Source organism: Pecten maximus, chromosome 6 (assembly GCF_902652985.1).
Source record: "Pecten maximus chromosome 6, xPecMax1.1, whole genome shotgun sequence".
Classification (NCBI taxonomy): Eukaryota; Metazoa; Mollusca; class Bivalvia; order Pectinida; family Pectinidae; genus Pecten; species Pecten maximus.
The window spans coordinates 7988027-7998555 of NC_047020.1; the positions used below are offsets into that span (position 1 = coordinate 7988027).

The following is a 10529-nucleotide window of genomic DNA, read 5'->3' on the forward strand; positions in this document are numbered from 1 at the left end:
TGTCACTCATAGCTGCTTTTAAAGCTCTCCTCTACTACACAGTGAATAATTATGTTAGATTGTTAAAACGTCTCTCGAATGTGTAGATGTTGGTGTAAGGGCGATAATCCCTATATATATTATCATTACTCTATTGTGTATTCATGTACATGGTCCACATAGACGCAGCACCGTTGTGTTTTGATAAGTTATACGTGTATTTGCATCTCTCCCTTCTTCAGCTTAGTAAACTTAGTAAAATTAACGTATAGCTTCCCTTACATCCACTACATAAGCAAGTATCGCACAAGTATGATACTATTAAGTATGTGTACAGGTCAAATGTTACTTCAATGTACACATTGAATGCTCCACGCGTCGTGTGTTTATTTGAGGCTACGCGAGTTACATTGAGTTTTTGTGACTGTCTAGGAATTAAGATATTTGATATAAACATGTATTTCACTTTATATACAAAAAGGATTCGAGAGGAAATGAATACAATTTCGAGCTACAAAAATTTTAAAATGTTTCTAGTTGAAAAAAATATCTTCCCAAGCGGGGAATCGAACCCCGGCCGCCGCGGTGAGAGCGCGGAATCCTAACCACTAGACCACTTGGGAACTTGTCCGTACTGGGGAAAATATCATATATAAACACCTAAAATGTTTTATTTTGTGTTTTTAAACCAAAATGTTTACCTAAACACTTAAGCTCTCACTTTTTCCTCTGGTAATCAAAGTTAAGAGTTCCAAGGTAATATTACTTCTCTACCTGACCAAGGGGGATAACTCCCGCCTTTCAAAAAATACTGTACCAAGTGTGCCAGGTTTGGAGGTGGAGGAAAGCCGGAGTACCCGGAGAAAACCACCGGTCTACGGTCAGTACCTGGCAACTGCCCCGCGTAGGTTTCGAACTGCCAAACACGAGGCTTGCCGAGTGTTTGGCAGCTTAATTATCTTACCCCGAGGGTTGAGATTCCCCTGTCTCACTTCCATTGGGAAGTGAACATATTATATAAACTATATGTCACTCAGAAATTGACAATGTCCATGTGCATATATTGCACTGGTCATAGCTGTCAATAATGTTACGTTATTTAGATTATTTTTGAAAATATCTAATTATATACATGTACATGTATATACTTACATTGATAAAACGTTTGTTGTAAAGCAAAATTAATTGGATAAAATACCAAACAAACTCAAAGGAAGGCTTTCAAAATATCCTTATTAGAATAATAAGAATAGAATATACAGAAAAGTTATCAGAGTAGAAAAGAATCTTTCCTGATAATTTCTAAAGTGTACATTTTATAAAACATAATAAAATCAAAAGCATAAGGTCATGGTTGATCAGATCATATTGAGATTTAAACGTCTGGTTTTGCCAATAAATAGTCGAACATCATGAAGTAAATGTCTGTCTCTTGTACCGTCACAGTCAGGACAGCCCTGAAGAAAAATGTTGGTGTCAATATGGTCATGATTTCCATAACTACTAACAGAATTAAATAAAGAAAGCCTAATGTAAAATCTGTTTCCATATGTTTGAATACTTTTCTTAATTATCGAGTAGAACTTGCAAACCCTTGACAGTCTCCGAAAATAGCACCATATCGTCAGCGTAAAGCATGATAAAACTATCGTATTGTGAATAACAATGCGATATAAAGATTCAAAATCATTTATTTGGGCTAGATGTTACATTTATGACAGATGAAAAACGGTCAACACCATGATCTACCGAGACTACCGAGGACTGCGTGTCATTAACAATATCATGTAATAATTCAATGTTATCATCTAAATTAATTTTCAGCTGCGTTTCCTCATCGTCATTACACTTGTATACATGTATTTATGTTGTTAAGTTGGTATTTACCTTATTTACCTGCATGGCTAGTAGGTCTTGTGTGTACGTCACTTGGGCGAAACAGTACATGTAATTTGGTAAGACCATTCATAAAAATCACACACTTCAAATTCAGTGATCACCCCAAAGGAATCATTCTGTATAAGAACATAATCAATTACACTTGACCTCAAATGATTGAAAAAGTAAATTTACCTGTATCATCACCAGGTGATCTACCATTACATACCCGAAGGCCAGTACTTTTACAAAGTTGTAATAATTTACGTCCAAAAGTGTTAACAGTACCATTAGCAGATTTACGATTAGACATAACATTATCATTGTCATATGCAAAATTATTTGAAAGTGTACGGAGGATTGGCCTATAGGCACAGTATCCATCTCTATATAGTCAAGTGATCTCCCGATTCTACTATTTAAACCCCAGCAACAATAACGGTACCAACCTGTGAGACAAAAAACTCAAATCATTAGCAAGGATATGGAAAACATAGTTTTCATAAAAAGTGTAATATTAATTGTTTTCGTGGGTTATATATAAAAAAACAAATATGAATATCATCAGCACCAAACTGCCTACTTGATATCCAGAGCAGTGTATCTGCTACAAATTTGACAACAGAAACATCAATTTTCTTTTCATACATTAAGACCCCTTCTGACGAGGATATGACAAAACATTATAATCATCCTGGAGGAGACTACAGTTTACTGACCCAGCATTCCGACAAGAAGATAATATCGGAACACAAAATAATGTTAACAAAACTCGGGTCGGCCAAATCAGAGACGTGTATATCACATTTACGTCTCTTGTCAAATGTATGTCCCTGACACCCCCAGGGGTGTGACAACTACACCCTGTTGGCCGCGCTTGGTGGAGAGGAAGTGAATGAAACAGGGGTGGAATGGACAGAATGCCCCCTTACAACGTTCACATCATCGACTCCGAGTAAACTGGGCGACTGTCTGAGCCTCATTCCAGGTAAACGTCACAGTTCATTAGCCATACATGTGAGCACAAAATGATCCTGTTATGCAAAATTATTTATGTTAGAAACTACAATTTAAGCTCGGCTTCGCGCAAAAACGCTCCAGATATACAAAGAACTAAAGAAGCAATCATCACAAAAATGCTGAGTAAGATTTAAGGACTAGACAGCTCTTTAACTGTAGTAAAAAGAAAAAATCACATAAACTTACTGCAACACACAATATGTCCGAACAAGTCACCATCATCTTTTCCAGACCTGCGATATACGTCTCAATTCAATTTCAATTTATTTATTTCACTCAGGCGCACTCAGCGCGTATGGTTACTTTGCACATTTACAAGTTGTGCTTGAGATTTGTGTTTTGTTTTTGTTTTGTTTTTGTTTTGTTTTTGAATTTCGTTAATACTATAGAGGATTCAATTAATATTTTGTTTAGATTAAACACATTGTTTTCATTTGAATTCATTTGAGATTGGCTTTTCAACAAGTAATCAGAATTCGTATCGCAAAAGCTTGCCAATAAAGTAATTAACCTAAGTTGGCTCATTGACATCACCTATATACAATGTACCATGGATCGTTGTAAGAAAACCGCTATAGCCAAATAACCGTGCGGTTAGAACACTCACGATGTTGATAGTTTAATTTTTCCGCAAATTACTAACCTTTCATGGACAAGTTTTACCAATATCGGACAATTATCCGAAAGGCCCAGATAGCGGTATCTTCATGTGGATTTTCAACGTATTAATTGCTGTTTCACATCATGTAGGAATTGTATCTTAAACTTCTATCTATTACTAAAAGTATTATAATCGAAATGAAAAATGAATTTCATTCTTTTGATAATATTTTAGACTCCTAATGGATCCGTTTCGGTTCCGTTATTAACGTATTCGCAAATATAGCTCAAAAGCCTATTCAGCACTTAAATGATTGTTGTCTAATTCACATTAATCAATTCAATTTCAATTTCAATGTCTTTATTACCTGTGGGCCATATTGCCCATTAGTACATATTATAATATACACAATCGTAATACATTAATCGCAGGTACGTGTTCACGTCTGTTTAAACCTCTGACGTCACAGATCAGGGGTCATGACCGAAACGAAGTCAACGGTTTCAGGTGTGTTTTCTAGAAAAATCGCAATTAATGTAAAACTAAAGTAGTTATTAAAGTCACACTTTCAGCATTTTTAGGTTTACCCTACATGACATAAATCGGGAACAAATTAATATTGATTATGGCGTTGTATGATTTGAGGTTACGCGAGTTATAGTTACAGTGGGATGATTTGGTTTAAACAGTATTTTATTTGGTCAAAAGGATAATAACAATATTTAATTATAAAAACAGAGAATAACAGAGAATTAGGAAAGAAGTACTTATGACTGATATAAATCCGTTTTCTCTTTTTGTGACAGGCATGATAAACGTCGTATATAATGTTGATTATGGCGTTGTACACACACAGTGATTTGGTGACTGTCTGTGAATTAAGATATTTGATTTATTTCACTTTATGTGCAAAACAAATTCGAATATTTACAATCACGAAAATGGAAATAAAACAAGATTTAATAAACACATATGTTGACAAATATTTGTTCCGGGGCCAGAGTGGAAAATCTTTACACACATTGTTTGCGCGCCACCGCCATCCAGTGTTTGAATGACAAAAATTTTGAAACCCGACACATCATGTTTATGTCAAATCATAAGAACGAGGCTTCTCTCCGGTCGTACAATAGAACAGTTTCTTCTTCACAAAAGAAAGCATCAAGTGGTGCATTATCGTGTCTAACGCATCCTAAACTTGAAACAGCCATGGTACCCGTCACAAGCAACGTTGTCGCTGAAGCTCGTCTTACCACAGGTCCTAGCCTCGTCTGTCAATACACCCAATATATAATCTATATTGGGTGTATTGACAGACGAGGCTAGGACCTGTGGTCTTACTCCCTCGGCCACTGTCACTTCTCTCATTGGTCGTATCCCTGACACCGGTGCTGTTGTAGCTACTATAAACTGTAATGCTGTTTCCATGCAATCAAAGAACATGTTTACACCTGGTTTTTTGGCGAATTCCACTTCCTCCCACTGCACATTCAACTTTCATAGCTAAACAGTAAACTCTGTCAATGCTGTCAGCCGTTGCGTGCGCGTGGTGACGGGTGAAATTTCCATCCGCATAATTGTTCCGGATGGTAAATTAAAAAAAAAAATCCGAAATCGTTAACAAACTGAATAATTCATCCGTATATTCTGAAATACTGACTACCAATATTATTGATATTGTTATTAAAATATCTGATGATGTTTTCAGTATTTTTTTAATTATTTCCACGCACTATTTTTTTTTTTTTTTTTGCCAATCAGCACGTGAATCACAATAGGCTGTTCAATTTCTTGACCTCTGACAATGGAAACGTCGGTAAAAGTAAGATTTTAAATTATAATGAAAATTAAAGTTGAAATCGAAAAGAAACTAATATAGAAAACGTAAATATAAGCATTAAACTGCCTTTTTATGGATTATATGGTGTATATAGATGCGCATTATGAAGATTGTCTGCAAAGCTCTGGCATCTATATACACCATATAATCCATAAAAAGACAGTTTAATGCTTAAGGGGAAACTAGGACAATCTCGAGCTAAAAAGACAAATTTATCTGATAAAAAAAAAGAAAAATATTCCTTCCCAAGCGGGGAATCGAACCCCGGCCGCCGCGGTGAGAGCGCGGAATCCTAACCACTAGACCACTTGGGAACTTATTCATGCCTACAGAAAATAATATATTTAAACACATAACATGTCTTATTTTGAGTTTTTAAACCCAAATGTTTACCTTAACACACAGGAAATTTAAACAAAATTAATTTTGCTTAAGCTTTCACTTTTAAAACATATGTTTCCTCCGCTAATTAAAGTTCAAAGATCCAAAGTAATATTCTTGTATACCTAGTCAAGGGGGATAACTCCCACCTTTCTACAGAATGTTTCTCACCACACTGGCAAATCTTATAAGCTCTTATGCAATGTGCAATAAAAGTCGACCCGATTAGTGACGTGTACTTCAAATATAATCAAATGAACATATGATTATTTCATTCATATTCAAAAGTGGTTCAAACTAAAGGAAATGCCAATAACGTTATATACTAAAAAAAAATGTGGGGTTTGGGGGGGTGGTGTGTGTGTGTTACAGTGTGTGGCATATCTCGAGGTATATTTAAAATGTAGAGGAGGTGTACTTGGCTTTCGACCTGACTTAACAAGGTCCGAGGTATTTGTTTTTTGTAATAAAAACAGACACATGTGCTAGCCTTGTCTTAAAAAAAATACTGTACCAAGGGAAGTAACTCGACTTGTCTTGGTGATGATTGGGATGTAGTATATAATTTAATGAAATTTAATGATAAATTTCTGTTACATGATATAGTGCATCCTCTACACACCAGACTCAGTATATAATAATTAATATAATAATATTACGTGAATGTAACGACACTGCATAAACTGGCCTTGATATTGTAAGTGTTTATCCAGTTCATAAACTGGCCTTGCTATTGTAAGTGTTTATCCAGTTCATAAACTGGCCTTGATATTGTAAAATAAATCAATGTTTCCCCAGTGTTTATCCAGTTCATAAACTGGCCTTGATATTGTAAAATAAATCAATGTTTTCCCAGTGTTTATCCAGTTCATAAACTGGCCTTGATATTGTAAAATAAATCAATGTTTCCCCAGTGTTTATCCAGTTCATAAACTGGCCTTGATATTGTAAAATAAATCAATGTTTTCCCAGTGTTTATCCAGTTCATAAACTGGCCTTGATATTGTAAAATAAATCAATGTTTTCCCAGTGTTTATCCAGTTCATAAACTGGCCTTGATATTGTAAAATAAATCAATGTTTTCCCAGTGTTTATCCAGTTCATAAACTGGCCTTGATATTGTAAAATAAATCAATGTTTTCCAAGTGTTTATCCAGTTCATATACTGGCCTTGATATTGTAAAATAAATCAATGTTTTCCCAGTGTTTATCCAGTTCATAAACTGGCCTTGATATTGTAAAATAAATCAATGTTTTCCCAGTGTTTATCCAGTTCATAAACTGGCCTTGATATTGTAAAATAAATCAATGTTTTCCAAGTGTTTATCCAGTTCATTTTTGAAACAATTCAAACTACATGTATTAGCACACACTACACTTTCTGGTAGGCTATTCCACACGTTTACAGTTCGGAGTAAAAAAACTATTTTCCCTCTTCATACGTGAACATTGTTGAGGGTATATTTTCAAAGAATTTCCTTTGTTTCCAGACCGATTAGAAACATTTTTCAAAAATCCGGTTACCTCGCGATCGTATTTTCCATTATTTTATATATGTAGTTCGATCATATCTCCTCGCCGTCTTCTGAATGATAATGTTGGTAAATTCAGGTACTTCAAGCTTTCTGGACTTCGGCGACCAGTTTTGTTACCCTTCTCTGAACACCTTCGATTTTTTTAATGTACTAATTATAAGTACTTTGTTTTGTATGGAAACCAAATAACGCTTGAGAAAACATAGAAATCAAGATGAGTTCTGACTAATGATTTATATAATAGAAAAAAATGTTTCTCTGTCTAAATTTATAAATGCTCTTTTTATAATCGCCATCATTATATTTGCTCCCTTGATTTTTTCAAATTCAAGATTGCTATCAATTAATACTCCTAGGTCTTTTTCTGCTTCCGATTTCTTTAAAGTTGTATCTGCAAGATGGTAAGTAAAATCCTTGGTTAGAGTTTATATTTTTCCCTTGATATGTCCCTGTCCGTGGTCTATAATGTCCCTGTCCGTGGTCTATAATGTCCCTGTCCGTGGTCTGTAATGTCCCTGTCCGTGGTCTATAATGTCCCTGTCCGTGGTCTGTAATGTCCCTGTCCGTGGTCTGTAATGTCCCTGTCCGTGGTCTGTAATGTCCCTGTCCGTGGTCTGTAATGTCCCTGTAGGTGGTCTATAATGTCCCTGTCCGTGGTCTATAATGTCACTGTCCGTGGCCTATAATGTCCCTGTCCGTGGTCTGTAATGTCCCTGTCCGTGGCCTGTAATGTTCCTGTCCGTGGTCTGTAATGTCCCTGTCCGTGGTCTGTAATGTCCCTGTCCGTGGTCTATAATATCCCTGTCCGTGGTCTATAATGTCCCTGTCCGTGGTCTGTAATGTCCTGTCCGTGGTCTGTAATGTCCTGTCCGTAGTCTATAATGTCCCTGTCCGTGGTCTATAATATCCCTGTCCGTGGTCTGTTATGTCCCTGTCCGTGGTCTATAATGTCCCTGTCCGTGATCTATAATGTCCCTGTCCGTGGTCTGTAATGTCCCTGTCCGTGGTCTGTAATGTCCCTGTCCGTGGTCTGTAATGTCCCCGTCCGTGGTCTATAATGTCCCCGTCCGTGGTCTATAATGTCCCTGTCCGTGGTCTATAATGTCCCTGTCCGTGGTCTATAATGTCCCTGTCCGTGGCCTATAATGTCCCTGTCCGTGGTCTATAATGTCCCTGTCCGTGGTCTGTAATGTCCTGTCCGTGGTCTATAATGTCCCTGTCCGTGGTCTATAATGTCCCTGTCCGTGGTCTGTAATGTCCCTGTCCGTGGTCTATAATGTCCCTGTCCGTGGTCTATAATGTCCCTGTCCATGGTCTGTAATGTCCCTTTCCGTGGTCTATAATGTCCCTGTCCGTGGTCTATAATGTCCCTGTCCGTGGTCTATAATGTCCCTGTCCGTGGTCTGTAATGTCCCTGTCCGTGGTCTATAATGTCCCTGTCCGTGGTCTATAATGTCCCTGTCCGTGGTCTGTAATGTCCCTGTCCGTGGTCTATAATGTCCCTGTCCGTGGTCTATAATGTCCCTGTCCGTGGTCTGTAATGTCCCTGTCCGTGGTCTATAATGTCCCTGTCCGTGGTCTGTAATGTCCTGTCAGTGGTCTATAATGTCCCTGTCCGTGGTCTATAATGTCCCTGTCCGTGGTCTATAATGTCTCTGTCCGTATTCTGTGGGTATCTCCTTTTCTCGTTCTGTGGAGGACAGATTTAAGCGGCCAAGTCTGCACGCCCCCCCCCCCCCCCCCCCCCCCCCCCCCCAGATATACATAGTATGTTCAATGGGTAATAAACCATTTCCATTTATCGTCTGCGAAGTCGACATCTTCTAACACCCTTGTTGTCACAAAGTCCTTGTCGATGTCCATCCATGTCATTCCTTTTCGAACTTCCTGTTGATTTCCGTCATGACCCTATCCGCAAAGAAAGGGTGACTAGAATTAGAGAAAATGGACAGCAGTGCACAGCCAGTTATCTCCCTCGCCGTCAAAACCCTACTCGCCGATAAGTCAACAAAAGAAGGTATCAATAGCTGTATTTGATATGTTAATATATACATATCAATTTCTAACGGTGTTTCCATATAATGTGTTGATGCTGTGAGATGTTTTTGGGTGTTTTTGGATAGTTTTTTGGTGTTTTGGGGTAAATCGACTCCCTGTAATTCACAAACACTCCACCAGAATGGATATCAGGATAATACTAAGTTTATCAAATGATAATTTATTGTTGGTAGTGTCACCAGTATATATTTTGGAGATTACATATTTTGTTTCTGCATCTTTCTTCGGGCTGTAGTCAATGTCCTACGCACATCTTTTATGCATTAATTTAATGAAAATCATCATTATTTTTCAGTTTTGATTTTGATAAAATGAATGATTATAATTTTGTTCTGTAATACATTCTATAACGTTCTACAACTCGGGGTTTCAAGGTTAAGTAATGCTTGATTTCAAAGTGCAGTTGTACTGAAAATCTTCCGTTATATATATATAATTAATTTTTCTTTGTTTTCATGGTAAATACTCAAATGTTATTGGTCGAAAAATTCTTTTCATTCTTCTATGAAAGAAATTCCGAGAATAGCGCGAAAAATGTGACGTCACAATACGACAATTGACGTTGCGTATTGATTTGAGAAAAATAATCCCATTTAAAACCAGTAAAATTGTACATAAAACATGTTTTAAATTAGAAAATCATTTTCAAAAATTAATTATAAGCGTTGATGTCAATTTTTTTTTAGTTTCATCGGGGTATGAAACAAATTTTGTTTGCAAACTTCTGTAAGAATCCGTGATTCATTCAGTTTGCAAACAAAATTTGTTTCATGCCCCGATGAAACTAAAAAAAAATGACATCAATGCTTAAATATGGTAGGCATTTATATTTTTGTTTACAAATTCTGTTAACCTCAATAGTAGCATTGTGCAACAAGTGAAATACTTGTTACACTTTATGTTTTATTTTATCATTAATGCGTTGAATTTGTTTAGGATTCTATATCAGAGACCTATATCTCTGTCTAGATATATAACAATATCGGTGTAATAAAATCTAATTTGTTTAGAGGAAAAAGTACATGTACGAATTACTTCTACAAAGCTTTATTTTTACTGTTTTAACTTGAAAACCTTTACACTTTAACGAACTGAACAAAGCTGAAAATGCTTAATGACCCCATTAATCACGTTGGGTATTGTTGCCTAGTCAACCGGTGCATTTCCTTTGATCTTGTCTCACCTGTCGATACAAAGGTGAGAATATGCCGTTACTTCCGTCAAACATGCGCGGTGA

General features: G+C 36.7%; 2 non-coding genes across 2 annotated transcripts; both read right to left on the reverse strand.

Moving 5' to 3' along the window:
- Window positions 1–530: 530 nt before the first annotated feature.
- On the reverse strand, window positions 531–602 carry Trnae-cuc. Its single transcript has one exon. It is a non-coding gene; the product is annotated as a tRNA-Glu (tRNA).
- A 4958-nt stretch (window positions 603–5560) lies between these two features.
- On the reverse strand, window positions 5561–5632 carry Trnae-cuc. The gene has a single exon. It is a non-coding gene; the product is annotated as a tRNA-Glu (tRNA).
- Window positions 5633–10529: the final 4897 nt, after the last annotated feature.